At 29.5% G+C, this 19,856-nt stretch overlaps 1 pseudogene across 2 annotated transcripts in view; it reads right to left on the bottom strand.

Annotated features, from left to right (window-relative positions):
- LOC143228655 (protein brain tumor pseudogene) overlaps nt 1-12,468 on the bottom strand; it is a 30,203-nt pseudogene extending 17,735 nt beyond the window's left edge. Inside the window, exon 1 of one of the 2 annotated variants that reach the window (XR_013015380.1) lies at nt 12,248-12,468. The product of XR_013015380.1 is annotated as a protein brain tumor pseudogene, transcript variant X3 (transcript). Of the gene's footprint in view, nt 1-1,668; nt 2,236-12,247 lie in introns of those variants that run through there. The other variant, XR_013015379.1, reaches the window with a different exon arrangement.
- Between the last annotated feature and the right edge of the window lie 7,388 nt (nt 12,469-19,856).

Below are 19,856 nucleotides of genomic sequence, written 5' to 3'. Positions count from 1 at the left end.
TAAGTATTCAACCTGGAAAAACAAGGTCTCTTGAATTAGTTCATTTTCTTAGCAAACAACAATTTTCAAAAGTAGGTTACTTTCTTTTTAAAGAGAATAATAAACAAATCAGCAACAGATAAAAAACATGTTTATAAAGATTAATCTTCTATACAAAAACAAAACTAATATCAGACTTTGAATCTTACTTAAAACTTGACAATATTCATTGTAGGTGGAAAAACAAAAAAGAACTAAAGAATATATTTAAACATTTATTGGTTTAAATCTAAATGGTGAACTCACAATGAAAGCTACATATATAGTACAAAGATGAGAGAGATACAATCAAATATAAATACTGTTCCCTGTGGTCCTGAACCTTTCGACCCAAAAAGAACACAATTCAACACATCCCCTGCCAAGTTTAATAGTACTATTCTCAATATTTGTCAACTCCAACTACAAAAATTTTAGTAACAAATAATTACAATATTATATACAAAATAAACAGTAATTTCAAATGTACAGATGAGGAACAGGAAAATAAAACTACACACCTTACCAGGTAAGGTTAGACTTAATATTATCTACTTAATTATACTGGACAGTATTTTATGATGTGCCAAACTTAAGTTTTTCATTATTCATTCAAAGCATCTTTCAGATTTGTAACAGACATATTTCTACAATATGCTTCACACCTACAGAGAATCCTGCAGTACTGTTGCTATGGTTTACAAGGAATATCAGCCATGTACATCTACAGAGTATCCCTTCATTTTTTTGTATTATTGCCAGCTTAGGTGTACATTAAGTTACAGGTTCTTGGCAGCCAATAACAATAATATCTTCAAAATCATTAAACAAACAGCTCTTTGATACTTGAATAAATAATTTTAAATGTGCACTAAAACAGAATTTAATATTATTGTATGAAATACAACCCTGCCAAAGTTTCTCATGACTTTCAGAACATATTAATTGCAAAGCCTGATAATTCATATTCATCATTACTGAATATTATCCTCTTTACAAAATGTACTCCACTATTAAAAGATCAGAGTTTTGTTCAGATAAATGCTATAAAAAACATTTGATGGATACAGCTAACACAATTTCAGTTCTAAGTAAAAGTTCAATAAGTATGAAAATTATTTTCTGAAGAATGGCCATGTTATGAAACATAGAAACCAATAAATGTAACAAATATTTCACTAATTCCAGGGTATCACTGATTATTAATCCTACATAATCAACCATTTATTATAAACTTGGTTATTTTTACAGTCACTATTAACAGTACCAGTAGTCCTAACACTGTTTCTTCTGCTAATTACTACGGACAGTACAATAACTATCAAATTCAACGCTAACAATAAAACAATATAAAAACTAATTATTCTATAAATCATTAGTTTAAAAATCAAAGCAAACTTAAGAATGAACTACAACTTATACAATTCACGTGTAACCTACATGCACATTAACTTCATATTATCTCAACCAGTCGCAAACAATGAACAAAGACACCAATGTCACGTAAGTCTAAGTTCCTCAAAACTTGCAGCATGCCGTAACGTCGTAACAATGTTGAAATGACACGAGTTTAACGTGAACATAAAATAAGTTACATACTTTTACTGAAACTAATGATGAAAATTAAAACCATAAATAAAAAAAACTTACCAAAATTATATCTGAAAACTTTTTAAAACAACACACGGAATACAGGAAGACGTAAGAACTCCTTCACTAATCCCGCCATCTTTGTATTGTTTGCAGCCTCGTTTTCATAAAACCTCCACACAACGACGATGTATGTTGGATATGCACGAAATCGATACGAAGGTCAAAAGAATGTCGTTGACCTTTTTCAGTTATTCCATTTTAATTTTGTCAAATAATGTATGAAATTTATCACAAGTAGTTACTTTAAAGTTTAACTTACATACTTCAGATTTTTGTCAATTTCAATTTTAGAATTACTACATTTCTAATTCAATTTTTGTATAAAGAACTGCCAAACAGAAACTGCAGGGTGACCTTGAACATCGTTGGTAAACATCAGGCACCAAAATAAAGAACACTACTTTAAAATACTGTCATATGTAGAGAGAACTTATATAAAGTGCTAAATCTATTGTGAACACACGTTTTTAACGATAGCTTTATTATTATAATTGTTAATTTTGCATTTTTATTGGTTTACAACTGTTAAAACATGCTGAAATGCGATGGGTATAATTTTCTTCATCTTCGGAAAATAACTATACGAAACAATCAATAAAATAAAACATAAGTTGGTTAGTTTAATAACATAAAATGCATTTTTCTCTCGCTAGTATTAAACTGTGGAGTATATGTACATATATACTAATTGTAATAATAATGTAATATTAGACCAGCCTATAAACTCCATGACAGAGGGAAGAATATATTAATAATTATTGAAGAATGCCTTTAAAATAACCTGTTTTGTGCGCGTGAGAGGATGGATGGCAAATGCATGTTTTTCAAATATGTACCTTCTTCGTGAGTTGTTATCTTTTTGAGTTTTAACACAGGCTGATTGAAGTAGCACGTGTCAAAGTTTTTGTGTTTTCTTTTCATAAACCATGATAAAAGATACTGTTATTTTACTCTTTAAATGTTGAAAGCTAGCGAACTATTTAAAACAACAAGCCTAAAAATGATTATAAAATTATAAAAAATCAAGTTTACACACCACCGATTTTGAGCCGAATGAACAAGTTAAGAGGAATGTGGAAAGAAGAAAAAACAACATCTACAAATAACTTTATTTTTACTTTTCTTGCAGGATTTAAAATATATTCATATAAGTTATGAAAATGTGTTAATAATAATAATAATTATTATGAAAAACTGAAATATACATGTTCTTAAAATTCATCATAATAGTTATTTCGTTTTTTTTACCTCCCGCCAATTACAAAATCTCCTCTTCTATTTTGAACTGACTTGTAAAAACAAATGAGCTACAATCGTGTTTCGGTTTCGAGTAACATGAACAACTAGAAACTAGGCTTAATTTAATCAACGGCACCAAGTGACCATGCACGTTTATAAATTTGTAAAAGATGGTTAGAAAACGTAAACAATAAGACAGCATTGATACTCTGAAAAAATTTAGAAACAACTTCGTGGTTTATTCATTCATCATCGTTTTTAACGGTGACCTGATGAAGCAGAATATCATCATTCTCCAGACAAAAATATTACAGCTGCTTCGATCATCTTCAGGGCTAAGATTTACAGAATTCTCTTCTCTTTCTATCTCTCTCTTTCCACCCTCTTGTTTCATTGAAGAATCTTCATTTGGACATTTGTAAAAACGTTGTATCTCTGCAGATATGAAGACTTTGCATCATTTTCATTCCCAGATTGTAGCCCGGCATGGTTAGGACTCTCGACTCGTAATCTGATGGTCGCGAGTTCGAATCCCCGTCACACCAAATATGCTCGCTCTTTCAGCCGTGGGGGCTCTATAATGTGACATCAATGACACTATTTGTTGACAAAAGAGTAGCCCAAGAGTTGGCAATGGGTGGTAATGACTAGCTATCTTCCCTCTAATCTTACACTGCTAAATTAGGGACGACTAGTCCAGGTAGCCCTCATGTAACTTTGCGTGAAATTCAAAAACAAACAAACATTCCTAGATAGAAAAGTTTTCAACAACTTTGATGATAAACCTTCTTTTTCATCAGATTGTGGAACAACAATGTATACTTTCAATACATGCTTTACTATCAGGACCCAGGTAACATGTTTATTAGCGTATCACATTCAGTTTTTGCTGTAAAGACCTACAAGCTCCTGCCTCCCAGTCATTTCAAAATTGAAACGTGTCAAATAAACCACAGTAAGAAAACTCCGTAAACACACGTATTTTGTAGTAGTTGTTCACAACTTCTCATGACAGAAAAAAAAAAAAACGGCTTTTTTGGCAGCATAAAAACAGTGGCTTAATCCCTCGTGTATGTCACTAAAGAGAAGTAAACTTTAATGTCAGACATCCAAGATTTTTCAGATATCCTATATTCAGGCATCCATATGGAAATTATACTTTTGACTTTGTAGCTGAATCATCCAACTATCCATCTTTCTGTATGCAACTGATAATTAACTAGAAAGAGATAAACAATTCTTCTAAATTGTTTTTACCAATTTATATAACGCTCGCATAGTATGTGTATGAAACAATTCAGTGTATAACGCACTCTATGCTTGAGTCACTAGAGCAACAAAAATATGTTAATTTTGTTGGGAATGGAATCGTTTAGTAAGTTTTAAATATCTTTTTAGAAAGTTTTAAACCATTTACTGATTACTTGCAGCACCCATGGAAGCTTTGATTACTTGTTCAAAAATGTAAGTGATGTAGGTGGAGCTTTTTATCTTTAAATTATTTAAAACAACCTTAGAATTCATGTATTACAATTTATTATATTTTAAGGTAGCACATTACAATAAGAGACTGACTAGTTAATATGTAACGTTTAAGAAATCTTTGTTCAATTTAGACAAAAAGCCATTGAAGTAAATTTATCCAACTCTTATTGTTTTTACTTCTGCCTGCTAGTTCACTAAGTAGCAATTAACCACGATTTTTGAAGTAAATATATCTAGTGATAACTTTAAGAAAAAAGCTCTGTTTTCTGTTGGTAAATCGGGTAAGGATTCGGTGCTACCACGCCCTAGCGCTTGAGTTGCAGTGGACGTAAGTCACGTGCACAATGAACGTTTCAGTTGGTCAGTTATTTGTTATTTCCTTTCCATTTAGTCAAGGTTTTGCTCAGATAGGCTTAGCATAGATTATCATTTTCGATTTATTTATTATAATAATTCGCTGTGTAAAATTTTTTTCATTTATTCTAAAGTCGTTGTTTATTCTAATACTCTAACTTTTTTTTTTGTCTTACATGATTTGTAGGCCCACTACTGGATTTATAGCTTGAGATGGTGAAATTTTAAAGTTTGTGTGTGTGTGTTTTCTTATAGCAAAGTCACATTAGGCTATCTGCAGAGCCCACCGAGGGTTATCAAACCCATGATTTTAGCGTTGTCAATCCGTAGGCTTATCACTGTACCAGTGGAGGACAAATTTTAAAGTAGCTTCGAGAAGTATTCTTAAGTTAAGAACACTGAAACATTCAAGGAACCTCAGGTGGCGCTTCCTACTTATACGTATTGAAACTTGTTCGTCCAGGGCGTTCTTCTGAAGATTTCCACATACACCCAAAACATTTCAGACGACAGCAAAATTTAAAGAGTTTACGCGATAAACTTGAAGGAACCTTAGATGAAAGTACTTCTCCTGTGGCCTTAATTACATAGCTTAAAATACGCGTAATGTTTCTCACAGTTGCCAATTCAAGTTTTTAAAATAATTCATAATTTAGGTAATTATCTGTATGCTTCCTATGTAATCACAGAAAGAAAAAACAACGGGACTAAAGTACACGATACTTTATTGTCAGGCCTTCTGGAAGTTTTTCAAACAAAAGGTCTCAGAGCTTTGCACATTACCTTACGAGGGCAAGGTTAATAAACTTACCTTTATTTAATGTACATAAACACACGTGTTAACAGAATTGATAAGTAATGTGCACTAATTATTAGTTGATACCAGTCGCGATCCTCAAATCATTAGCACTAGTTTTATTACCCTTTGATTGGACTTTCTTTATTCTATTTTTTTCACATACAGCATTCAAGCTACTCTTTCATGCAGGCATTATGTGTTAGACTATCAAATCCTAGTATATCTGAAAAACAGTACGGGGTCAGACAAACAAGTTTACGTAGACAACTTTATTTAATAAAACTACTTGTAAAATAAACCATAAACTAAGTAATGGTGTTTACAAGTGTGAAGAGTATGTAACAGTTACGAATGTTCACTGTGCGATACAGTTTTAGGAGTTGAAACAAGAAACTCACAAAAACAAAGAATAAACCCCGTAGTAAGAAATAAGGTGTTTATAGTTGTCCATAAAATAAACTAGAGCTAAGTTATTTCAAAGTAGAATAAATGTAAAGTTTTAACAAAATAAAACGTAGTTGATTATGCAGACGTGTCTGAATGCGTGTTTATAGTGATAAGCATATAATTTTTAACCAACTGCTCGTACTTACTTCAGACAGAAGTAAAAAAAAAAGTCCATAGAAACTGTATTTAGTGAAATGTTAAATTTTTAGAAAATTACACGTGAATTAAGTGTTGTTTATGTGAAATATTTTGCAAATATAAAAACGTAAAATTTAAATCGAACTCAGTTGTTACCTGATGGCATCAACATTGTGTCATCGTTTATGATACTCGTTGAATTAAAAGTTTGACTAAATAAACAACAGGTAAGGTGATTGTAAATGGAAGAACAAATATACAGATTGGATTCCTCAAAGGTTGTTGTTTTTAATGATATGAGACTTTTAGCGTTTGATGGAGCAGTTTATGAGAAACGTTCTGGATAGATAAACGCGAGCGAATTATTTATAAGAATATGTCATCACTCAAAAAGCCTAAAATAGCAAGAGCTAATGAAAGTAAAGTTCACATTGTAGTTACTTTTATTGACAGAATTATAAAACTAATTAAATTAGAATCTAAAATAAAAAAAACACTTACATACAACAGTTATTACCTAACACTTTTAAATATTAAATATTCTGTTTTTGCCATTGGTAATATAACCTTTAATTATAATAAAGTGTGAGCTAAAATAAACAGTGATTAGTTAAACAACATTGGTAATATAACCTTTAATTATAATAAAGTGTGAGCTAACACAAACAATGATGAGTTAAACAACATTGGTAATATAACCTTTAATTATAATAAAGTGTGACCTAACAAACAATGATGAGTTACACAACATTGGTAATATAACCTTTAATTACAATAAAGTGTGAGCTAACAAACAATGATGAGTTAAACAACATTGTTAATATAACCTTTAATTATAATAAAGTGTGACCTAAAAAACAATGATGAGTTACACAACATTGGTAATATAACCTTTAATTATAATAAAGTGTGAGCTAACAAACAATGATGAGTTAAACAACATTGGTAATATTAACCTAATTCATTCCTTTTACATTTTATTGTCTTGTTGACCACGTGCTCATCGATTAGTTTGATGTTGAAATTATCGAAGATTTACAAGTTCGTATAAGAAAAGGTCCAGAATGTCTGGAACTTTACTGAAATAAATAGAAAACAATACAGGACTTAAAAATAGTGATATTTTAAAACTGGGTTAATAATATTGAAGACGTAGTTAATAAACGCACAACTTTCACTGTTAACAACGATGAAGATGTCAACGGCATATAAAAGGTTATTCAGTATTTACAATGTAAACATGTCACCAGTACAGCAGACAACAACTTAGTCATAATGTCAACGGCACATAAAAAGTTATTCAGTATTTACAATGTAAACATGTCACTAGTACAGCAGACAACAACTTAGTCATAATGTCAACGGTACATAAAAAGTTATTCACTATTTACAATGTAAACATGTCACTAGTACAGCAGACAACAACTTAGTCATAATGTCAACGGCACATAAAAACTTATTCACTATTTACAATGTAAACATGTCACTAGTACAGCAGACAACAACTTAGTCATAATGTCAACGGCACATAAAAAGTTATTCAGTATTTACAATGTAAACATCTTACCAGTACAGCAGACAACAACTTAGTCATAATGTCAACGGCACATAAAAAGTTATTCAGTGTTTACAATGTAAACATGTCACCAGTACAGCAGACAACAACTTAGTCATAATGTCAACGGCACATAAAAAGTTATTCAGTATTTACAATGTAAACATCTCACCAGTACAGCAGACAACAGCTTAGTCATATTATATTACACTTTTATTTTTTTAGTAACGAAGTGTGTAAGCACATTAAGAACCGATATAGAAAGTACGACGTAAAACACCTTACAGTTTTATCATATTTTGATGTACGTTCTGATAAGTCCTACAAAGTGATGCCTGAGTTATTTCGGATTCCCAAACTAAATAAAACTTCGTACAAATACATGTTTATTGACGTTGTCAATAATGCTACAACTAATTTAATTATTTCTCAGTTTTGTGATACGTTATTAAAAAACAGATAAAGAAATGTTACCAAAGGGAGAACCAGTGGTAACCAGTTTATCATAACTAATTCTGCTAAATATAAAAAGTAATTTTAAAACTTTTTATTTGAACAACGTTTACACTAGTCTTCTACTGACTGTTTGTAGTTAAGCATAAACCTACATAATGGGCTATCTGTGCTTTGCCCACCTCGGATATCGAAACCTAGTTTTACCATAGACAATCTGCTGTGCTACTAGGGAGATATTCTATTATAAATCAGTCTTTCATCAGTATTTTCAAGGTAAATTACTGAACACGGTTTTCTGTTACAACAAATACCACCTTCTCATTACACGAATACATTTTTAGTTGATAATAGATTTACGTAATTCCGGCCCACACGTACAAAAAGATATTTTCAGCCACCATTTGTAGACGTATTTATCTGGACTACATTACAAATCATTGTAAGAAAGATTATAATAAAGCACATTAGTCACGCTTGTAAATGATATTTTTATAGTGAATACATTTATTTATCAGAATTAACTCTACAAAAAAATATAAAAAGTCCTATCTTATTAAGAACAAAGTACATTACCTATACATATACCAGTATCATTAAACAAACAATACTTACAGCTTATTAGATTCAATATAATTTGGTCAATTTTACAATACTAATTTTTCACAAAGTTTCATATTATAAACACAATTCATCCCGTGGTAAATTCGACAACTTTCTTGCAACAGAGTAAGGTTTGCGGAATTTCACGACCACTTATAAACTTCCATGTCTGAGCCTTTTTTCCAGTGAGGTATTTTTAGGGTTGGAAGCACTTTTAGGGTATTGACCAATGTTGGTTTTATCGCCTGTCAGATTAAGTTCTTATCAAATACAGTTAATGGTTTCGTCATTAGTTCAACTAAATTAATTTTTAATAGTTCTTTGCATAGTCTCAATATTATTAAACTATATTGTGTTTCCTTTTCGGTTTTTACAGAAGATCAACATTAGATTAAACATTAGTTTAATAATAATGAGACTATGCAAAGAACTATTAAAAATTAATTTATCTGATCTAATGAAGATCTAAGATCTTCGTGTTGTTAGATTTGTGTTTGTTAAAGAGATAGTGGAACTGTTAGACATAGCTTATAGCATGTTTAGCATTTTACTTATATTAGATTATCTTTAATATTTGCATGGACAATTAAGCCTTGTGTTCCTTTCATTTCTCATTTATTATCTAAATAAATATTAGTTTTGTCGTTGTTCTAGGTAACTCGATACAGTTTAAAAGTGTGTGTTACCTAGTAGGAGTGGCTTAATAAAATTTGATTAGACAAAAGACATGTTAGGGAGAATTTGAGAAAATTCAGACATGTTGCGTTTTTCGAAGAAAATTAATTCTTTAAAACAGTACTTGAAGTTAACACCTTGTGTTATTTGTTCCCAAAGTAAAGTATGATTCATCAAATGTTATAACCTTTTATTTCATTTTTTGAATATTACACTTTTATTACAGAGATTAATATACGGATTCAGAACTAACCTACGTCTCCTGTGTTCGTGAAATATTGTTGAAACTACCGTCGAAAATACCGATAACAACGGTACCCATATGATAAATCAACGCATTCTAAAGCATAAACCTTAAAAAGAAAAGAAAATGTCTAATCTCAGGATGACATATTCTTGAAATGTCGTACATTTATAATAAAGTTTTTTTATACCCGCTCACGCCATCTTAAAAACTTTTATTTTATATGGAAAGATAATTTATTAACTATACTGAAGAAAGATAATACTAATTACTAACCTCACGTGAGTTCCTCACTTTGGACTTCAAAACTTTCAAATAGCCACGAGAAGGGTTCAGGTAGCATATTATGTTATTGTCATGGCTAGTTCAACGTGTATGCCTTTACTGTTCTTTTAAACTTAATGTGAATACCTTAATTGTTATATTAATACTAATGTGAATAACTTGATTGCCTTTTTAGGTTTAATATTAATACCTTAATTGTTATTTTAATACTAGTGTGAATAACTTTATTGTTGTTTTAAACTTAATGTGAATACCTTAATTGTTATATTAATACTAAAGTGAAAACCTTTATTGTTGTTTTAAGTTTAATGTGAATACCTTAGTTGTTGTTTTAAGTTTAATATGAATACTTTATTGTCGTTTTAAGCTCAATATGAATATCTTAATCGTTATTTTAATACAAGTGTGAACACCTTTATTCTTGTTTTAAGTTTAATATGAATACTTTAATGTCGTTTTAAGTTTAATATGAATACTTTAATGTCGTTTTAAGTTTAATATGAATACTTTATTGTCGTTTTAAGCTCAATATGAATATCTTAATCGTTATTTTAATACAAGTGTGAACACCTTTATTCTTGTTTTAAGTTTAATATGAATACTTTAATGTCGTTTTGAGCTTAATGTGAATAACTTCCTTGTTGTTTTCAGTTTAATGTGAATACCTTAATTGTTATTTTAATACTAATGTGAATACCTTAATTGTTATTTTAATACTAATGTGAATACCTTTACTGTTGTTTTAATACTAATGTGAATACCTTAATTGTTATTTTAATACTAATGTAAATACCTTTACTGTTGTTTTCAGTTTAATGTGAATACCTTTATTGTTGTTTTCAGTTTAATGTGAATACCTTTATTGTTGTTTTCAGTTTAATGTGAATACCTTAATTGTTATTTTAATACTAATGTGAATACCTTTATTCTTATTTTAATACTAATGTGAATACCTTTATTGTTGTTTTAAGTTTAATGGGAAAACATTTGTTGTTGTTTTAAGTTTAATGTGAATATCTTAATCGTTATTTTAATACAAGTGTGAACACCTTTATTCTTGTTTTAAGTTTAATATGAATACTTTAATGTCGTTTTGAGCTTAATGTGAATAACTTCCTTGTTGTTTTCAGTTTAATGTGAATACCTTAATTGTTATTTTAATACTAATGTGAATACCTTAATTGTTATTTTAATACTAATGTGAATACCTTTACTGTTGTTTTCAGTTTAATGTGAATACCTTTACTGTTATTTTAATACTAATGTGAATACCTTTACTGTTGTTTTCAGTTTAATGTGAATACCTTTATTGTTGTTTTCAGTTTAATGTGAATACCTTTATTGTTGTTTTCAGTTTAATGTGAATACCTTAATTGTTATTTTAATACTAATGTGAATACCTTTATTCTTATTTTAATACTAGTGTGAATACCTTTATTGTTGTTTTCAGTTTAATGTGAATACCTTAATTGTTATTTTAATACTAATGTGAATACCTTAATTGTTATTTTAATACTAATGTGAATACCTTTATTCTTATTTTAATACTGGTGTGAATACCTTTATTGTTGTTTTCAGTTTAATGTGAATACCTTAATTGTTATTTTAATACTAATGTGAATACCTTAATTGTTATTTTAATACTAATGTGAATACCTTAATTGTTATTTTAATACTAATGTGAATACCTTTACTGTTATTTTAATTCTAATGTGAATACCTTTACTGTTGTTTTCAGTTTAATGTGAATACCTTTATTGTTGTTTTCAGTTTAATGTGAATACCTTAATTGTTATTTTAATACTAATGTGAATACCTTTATTCTTATTTTGATACCAGTGTGAATACCTTTATTGTTGTTTTCAGTTTAATGTGAATACCTTTATTGTTATTTTAATACTAATGTGAATACCTTAATTGTTATTTTAATACTAATGTGAATATCTTTATTGTTGTTTTAAGTTTAATGGGAAAACATTTGTTGTTGTTTTAAGTTTAATGTGAATACCTTTGTTGTTGTTTTAAGTTTAATGTGAATATCTAACTGTTGTTGTTTACTGTGAACTGATAAACTGTCGGTTTAAGCTAAATGTGGAGAAGTTTGTTGTGAGTTTGAGAACATTTACAGTTCTGTGTTTGAATAGTAACTTACTGTTAAATGTGGTTTAGAGGAATAATCCAGTGTAATCGACTGATAGTTGATAGAACACTGATCGAATAAAGTAGGAATAAGCTGCTTTGTTACTACAGCATTATGTTATTTTTATATTAAAGTTAACAAACTATGTAAGTAACTTACCTTTACTTATTCCATATTTCCATAGCTAGCTATGTGTATAACGAACTAGTCTGCTGTAGTCAGAGGATGGAACAAATCAGAATCCTCAGAATGATACGATAACTTATACTAGAGCCTGGCTTCGCTGTAAACAAAGCAACCAGACTTCTGTCCTATCTTTGTGTTGCACAATCTCGTTTTCTCTTTCTCTCGATGCTGTTGTGCAGGGTAACGTTGACCAACAAAGAGACTCAGCGCGGCTCCAGGCAGGCAATCACTGGTGGATGACTCATGGTGAAAAACAGAGAAAATGATTGGTTAAAACTGCCGAGGTGAGAGAGGGAAAAGTAACGTGAAGTCAGTTGGTGAACATTATTCGACAGTATGAACATCTGCTGTGCACAGAACATTTGGTGAACATTATTTGACAGTATGAACATCTGCTGTACACAGAACATTTGGTGAACATTATTTGACAGTATGAACATCTGCTGTACACAGAACATTTGGTGAACATTATTTGACAGTATGAACATCTGCTGTACACAGAACATTTGGTGAACATTATTTGACAGTATGAACATCTGCTGTACACAGAACATTTGGTGAACATTATTTGACAGTATGAACATCTGCTGTACACAGAACATTTGGTGAACATTATTTAACAGTATGAACATCTGCTGTACACAGAACATTTGGTGAACATTATTTGACAGTATGAACATCTGCTGTACACATAACATTGGTCACTTTGTCAATATCTCAATTTTTAGTGGTTGCTAATGTGAACAATTACATTAAACATTTTCACTGTTTTATACTTACGACTAATATAAAACATTGACAAACATCTTATAATGAAACTCTGAACACACGAAATCAGGTACTGACAAACAACTTATATTAAAATTCTGAACAGACGAAATCGTTACTGACAAACAACGTATATTGAAACTCTGGACAGACGAAATTGTTACTGACAAACAACTTATATTGAAACTCTGGACAGACGAAAACAATACTGACAAACAACTGAAACATTGTTTAAGGAGGAAAATAAATAAAAAATAGATATACATTGTATCGATTCTTCAACAACCAGCATACGAAGCATGCACTGTAACAGATTAGACAAAGCCTGAGATTTTGTTCCAAATATGTACCATTATTAAGTGAAATAACATATATGTATTAGTAAGGTATATGTTTGATGCTTTTGTTGTTTTATATTGAAACCTATTAAAAAGAACATGGAGATTTAATGTGAAAAGGAGAAACAGACTGGAATGCCTATAAACGAAATATATCACAGTAAACCTCTTGTCTTTGTGGATAAAGGCCATGTTTGACTAACATCTTGTTGTTTTTTTTACCGAAGTTTTAACAAAGCGACGTATTAAATTAATGAGTTTGTAAAATGATTGTATCAGAAAGGGACTAATCTACTGTTTTCTTTGTAGTTCGTTCACTTGTTTTTTCATTTCATGATGGTATCAATTTATTTTTGTTCTTTCTTAAGATATTAACAAAGCGTCGGATCCATTACTACCAACAAAGAAAATAGTGTAACATTTATTCCTCTAGCGGGTAAACTTGTTTACACTATAGTCACGTATTTGTTTGTTTGTTTTTGTAAGTTTCTTGCGTATATATTTGTTTAAATGAAATTTGTATATCACCTCAAACTTTCGTTTTCAAAATATATGAACTGTAGACCATCGAAAATGTGTTAAGTCGTAGCTGTGACTATTAAGGCCAATTGCCGTAGATTATATAGCGGGTAAACTTGTACCAAGCGTACGTAGCATATCTAGAATTTAGGCCTAGTTCTCGATTTTTTGGCGATCGTTAAAACTTGTATTGAGATGTGAATATATTGTGTTATTTATAGAACTCGTATTGAGATGTCAATATATTGTGTTATTTATAGAACTGGTATTGAGATGTCAATGTATTGTGTTATTCATAGAACTCGTATTGATGCCAATGTATTGTGTTATTTATAGAACTGGTATTGAGATGTCATTGTATTGTGTTATTTATAGAACTGGTATTGAGATGTCATTGTATTGTGTTATTTATAGAACTGGTATTGAGATGTCAATATATTGTGTTATTTATAGAACTTGTATTGAGATGTCATTGTATTGTGTTATTTATAGAACTGGTATTGAGATGTCATTGTATTGTGTTTTTATAGAACTGGTATTGAGATGTCAATGTATTGTGTTATTCATAGAACTCGTATTGATGTCAATGTATTGTGTTATTTATAGAACTGGTATTGAGATGTCATTGTATTGTGTTATTTATAGAAATTATATTGAGATGTCAATGTATTGTGTTTTTATAGAACTAGTATTGAGATGTCAATGTATTGTGTTTTTATAGAACTGGTATTGAGATGTTAATGTATTGTGTTATTCATAGAACTCGTATTGATGTCAATGTATTGTGTTATTTATAGAACTGGTATTGAGATGTCATTGTATTGTGTTATTTATAGAAATTATATTGAGATGTCAATGTATTGTGTTTTTATAGAATTGGTATTGAGATGTCATTGTATTGTGTTATTCATAGAACTGGTATTGAGATGTCATTGTATTGTGTTATTTATAGAAATTATATTGAGATGTCATTGTATTGTGTTTTTATAGAACTGGTATTGAGATGTTAATGTATTGTGTTATTCATAGAACTCGTATTGATGTCAATGTATTGTGTTATTTATAGAACTGGTATTGAGATGTCATTGTATTGTGTTATTTATAGAAATTATATTGAGATGTCAATGTATTGTGTTTTTATAGAACTGGTATTGAGATGTCAATGTATTGTGTTATTCATAGAACTGGTATTGAGATGTCATTGTATTGTGTTATTTATAGAAATTATATTGAGATGTCAATGTATTGTGTTTTTATAGAACTGGTATTGAGATGTCAATGTATTGTGTTATTCATAGAACTCGTATTGATGTCAATGTATTGTGTTATTTATAGAACTGGTATTGAGATGTCATTGTATTGTGTTATTTATATAAATTATATTGAGATGTCAATGTATTGTGTTTTTATAGAACTGGTATTGAGATGTCAATGTATTGTGTTATTCATAGAACTGGTATTGATGTCAATGTATTGTGTTATTCATAGAAATCGTATTGATGTCAATGTATTGTGTTATTTATAGAACTGGTATTGAGATGTCAATGTATTGTGTTATTCATAGAACTGGTATTGATGTCAATGTATTGTGTTATTTATAGAACTGGTATTGAGATGTCATTGTATTGTGTTATTTATAGAAATTATATTGAGATGTCAATGTATTGTGTTTTTATAGAACTGGTATTGAGATGTCAATGTATTGTGTTATTCATAGAACTGGTATTGATGTCAATGTATTGTGTTATTTATAGAACTGGTATTGAGATGTCATTGTATTGTGTTATTTATAGAAATTATATTGAGATGTCAATGTATTGTGTTTTTATAGAACTGGTATTGAGATGTCAATGTATTGTGTTATTCATAGAACTCGTATTGATGTCAATGTATTGTGTTATTCATAGAACTCGTATTGATGTCAATGTATTGTGTTATTTATAGAACTGGTATTGAGATGTGATTGTATTGTGTTATTTATAGAAATTATATTCAGATGTCAATGTATTGTGTTTTTATAGAACTGGTATTGAGATGTCAATGTATTGTGTTATTCATAGAACTCGTATTGATGTCAATGTATTGTGTTATTTATAGAACTGGTATTGAGATGTCATTGTATTGTGTTATATATAGAAATTATATTGAGATGTCAATGTATTGTGTTTTTATAGAACTGGTATTGAGATGTCAATGTATTGTGTTATTCATAGAACTCGTATTGATGTCAATGTATTGTGTTATTTATAGAACTGGTATTGAGATGTCATTGTATTGTGTTATTTATAGAAATTATATTGAGATGTCAATGTATTGTGTTTTTATAGAACTGGTATTGAGATGTCAATGTATTGTGTTATTCATAGAACTCGTATTGATGTCAATGTATTGTGTTATTCATAGAACTCGTATTGATGTCAATGTATTGTGTTATTTATAGAACTGGTATTGAGATGTCATTGTATTGTGTTATTTATAGAAATTATATTGAGATGTCAATGTATTGTGTTTTTATAGAACTGGTATTGAGATGTCAATGTATTGTGTTATTCATAGAACTCGTATTGATGTCAATGTATTGTGTTATTTATAGAACTGGTATTGAGATGTCAATGTATTGTGTTATTCATAGAACTGGTATTGATGTCCATGTATTGTGTTATTTATAGAACTGGTATTGAGATGTGATTGTATTGTGTTATTTATAGAAATTATATTGAGATGTCATTGTATTGTGTTATTTATAGAAATTATATTCAGATGTCAATGTATTGTGTTTTTATAGAACTGGTATTGAGATGTCAATGTATTGTGTTATTCATAGAACTCGTATTGATGTCAATGTATTGTGTTATTCATAGAACTCGTATTGATGTCAATGTATTGTGTTATTTATAGAACTGGTATTGAGATGTCATTATATTGTGTTATTTATAGAAATATTGAGATGTCATTGTAGATGTCAATGTATTGTGTTTTTATAGAACTGGTATTGAGATGTTAATGTATTGTGTTATTCATAGAACTCGTATTGATGTCAATGTATTGTGTTATTTATAGAACTGGTATTGAGATGTCATTGTATTGTGTTATTTATAGAAATTATATTGAGATGAGATGTCATAGAACTGTATTGTGTTGTATTGTGTTATTCATAGAACTGGTATTGAGATGTCAATGTATGTGTGAAATTATTTGAGATGTCATAGATAGAACTGGTATTGAGATGTCAATGTATTGTGTTATTCATAGAACTCAATGTATTGTGTTATTTATAGAACTCAATGTATTGTGTTATTTATAGAACTGGTATTGATGTCAATGTATTGTGTTATTCATAGAACTGGTATTGAGATGTCATTGTATTGTGTTATTTATAGAAATTATATTGAGATGTCAATGTATTGTGTTTTTATAGAACTGGTATTGAGATGTCAATGTATTGTGTTATTCATAGAACTCGTATTGATGTCAATGTATTGTGTTATTTATAGAACTGGTATTGAGATGTCATTGTATTGTGTTATTTATATAAATTATATTGAGATGTCAATGTATTGTGTTTTTATAGAACTGGTATTGAGATGTCAATGTATTGTGTTATTCATAGAACTCGTATTGATGTCAATGTATTGTGTTATTCATAGAACTCGTATTGATGTCAATGTATTGTGTTATTTATAGAACTGGTATTGAGATGTCAATGTATTGTGTTATTCATAGAACTGGTATTGATGTCAATGTATTGTGTTATTTATAGAACTGGTATTGAGATGTCATTGTATTGTGTTATTTATAGAAATTATATTGAGATGTCAATGTATTGTGTTTTTATAGAACTGGTATTGAGATGTCAATGTATTGTGTTATTCATAGAACTCGTATTGATGTCAATGTATTGTGTTATTCATAGAACTCGTATTGATGTCAATGTATTGTGTTATTTATAGAACTGGTATTGAGATGTCATTGTATTGTGTTATTTATAGAAATTATATTGAGATGTCAATGTATTGTGTTTTATAGAACTGGTATTGAGATGTCAATGTATTGTGTTATTCATAGAACTGGTATTGATGTCAATGTATTGTGTTATTTATAGAACTGGTATTGAGATGTCATTGTATTGTGTTATTTATAGAAATTATATTGAGATGTCAATGTATTGTGTTTTTATAGAACTGGTATTGAGATGTCAATGTATTGTGTTATTCATAGAACTCGTATTGATGTCAATGTATTGTGTTATTTATAGAACTGGTATTGATGTCAATGTATTGTGTTATTTATAGAACTGGTATTGAGATGTGATTGTATTGTGTTATTTATAGAAATTATATTGAGATGTCAATGTATTGTGTTTTTATAGAACTGGTATTGAGATGTCAATGTATTGTGTTATTCATAGAACTCGTATTGATGTCAATGTATTGTGTTATTTATAGAACTGGTATTGAGATGTCATTGTATTGTGTTATTTATAGAACTGGTATTGAGATGTCAATGTATTGTGTTATTCATAGAACTCGTATTGATGTCAATGTATTGTGTTATTCATAGAACTCGTATTGATGTCAATGTATTGTGTTATTTATAGAACTGGTATTGAGATGTCATTGTATTGTGTTATTTATAGAAATTATATTGAGATGTCAACGTATTGTGTTTTTTTCTATAGAACTGGTACTGAGATGTCAATGTATTGTGTTATTTATTGAACTTGTATTGAGATATAAATATGTTGTGTTATTTATTGAACTTGTATTGAGATATAAATATGTTGTGTTATTTATTGAACTTGTATTGAGATATAAATATGTTGTGTAATTTATTGAACTTTTATTGAGATATAAATATGTTGTGTTATTTATTGAACTTGTATTGAGATATAAATATGTTGTGTTATTTATTGAACTTGTATTGAGATGTCATTGTATTGTGTTATTTATAGAAATTATATTGAGATGTCAATGTATTGTGTTATTTATAGAAATTATATTGAGATGTCAATGTATTGTGTTTTTATAGAACTGGTATTGATGTCAATGTATTGTGTTATTTATAGAACTTATATTGATGTCAATGTATTGTGTTATTTATAGAACTGGTATTGAGATGTCATTGTATTGTGTTATTTATAGAACTCGTAGAAGTTATTTGTAACTAATGGTTAATCTGCTTTACAGTAATAAACTCATAATAATCTATACTGCTATTTGCTTATCAATAGATTGCAGAGTTTGAAAAATATGTTTGTCCATGTCTCAAGTGGAGAAAATACCAGCTTTAACAAGACAGAGGAAGGAGCTGATAATCATTCGATACTGTTTTGAATCTCCATTGATTTACAGGTAGAATGTGCCAACCATCTTGTTTACCATCGAGGACGGGAATACCGAACTCCAACGTTCATTTCTCAAGCAACATCTGTGCCAAGTCTGTAATGATGCAATACAAGAAAACTTCCTCTGAGTTTCAAAAAAGACTGGAGTATCTATTACTTTTGAAAGCTCTGATAGAAAACAACAAATTGCATAGTATTCACCACACAACTGGAACTACTTTCTAGGCCTGACTTCCAAAAGATACTACTAACACATCTGAGCGCAAACCAAAGTTTGTTGGTGGTGATGCATGCCTGAACAAATATCTCCTCACCAGCTACACGAACACTTTGTTCTTAGACGACATGTTTAAATTGTTATTAACACGGTGTTGATGTTTATTGGTGGCGATGCATGCCTGAACAAATATCTCCTCACCAGCTTCGAAATCTATATCTTTACCACAGGGCTGTTGTAAAAAGTTAGATATTTTGAAAACTGTTAGTAGTAAACAGAGGAATAAAAGTGCCTAGTAATGTTATGTTAGATACGTCATGTTATCTGTTAGTAGTAAACAGAGGAATAAAAGTGCTTAGTAATGTTATGTTAGATACGTCATGTTATCTACCAGTG

This window comes from Tachypleus tridentatus, chromosome 10, assembly GCF_004210375.1.
Source record: "Tachypleus tridentatus isolate NWPU-2018 chromosome 10, ASM421037v1, whole genome shotgun sequence".
NCBI lineage: Eukaryota > Metazoa > Arthropoda > Merostomata > Xiphosura > Limulidae > Tachypleus > Tachypleus tridentatus.
The sequence above is the reverse complement of the archived record's forward strand: the minus strand, read 5'-3'. Positions and strand labels throughout refer to the sequence as shown.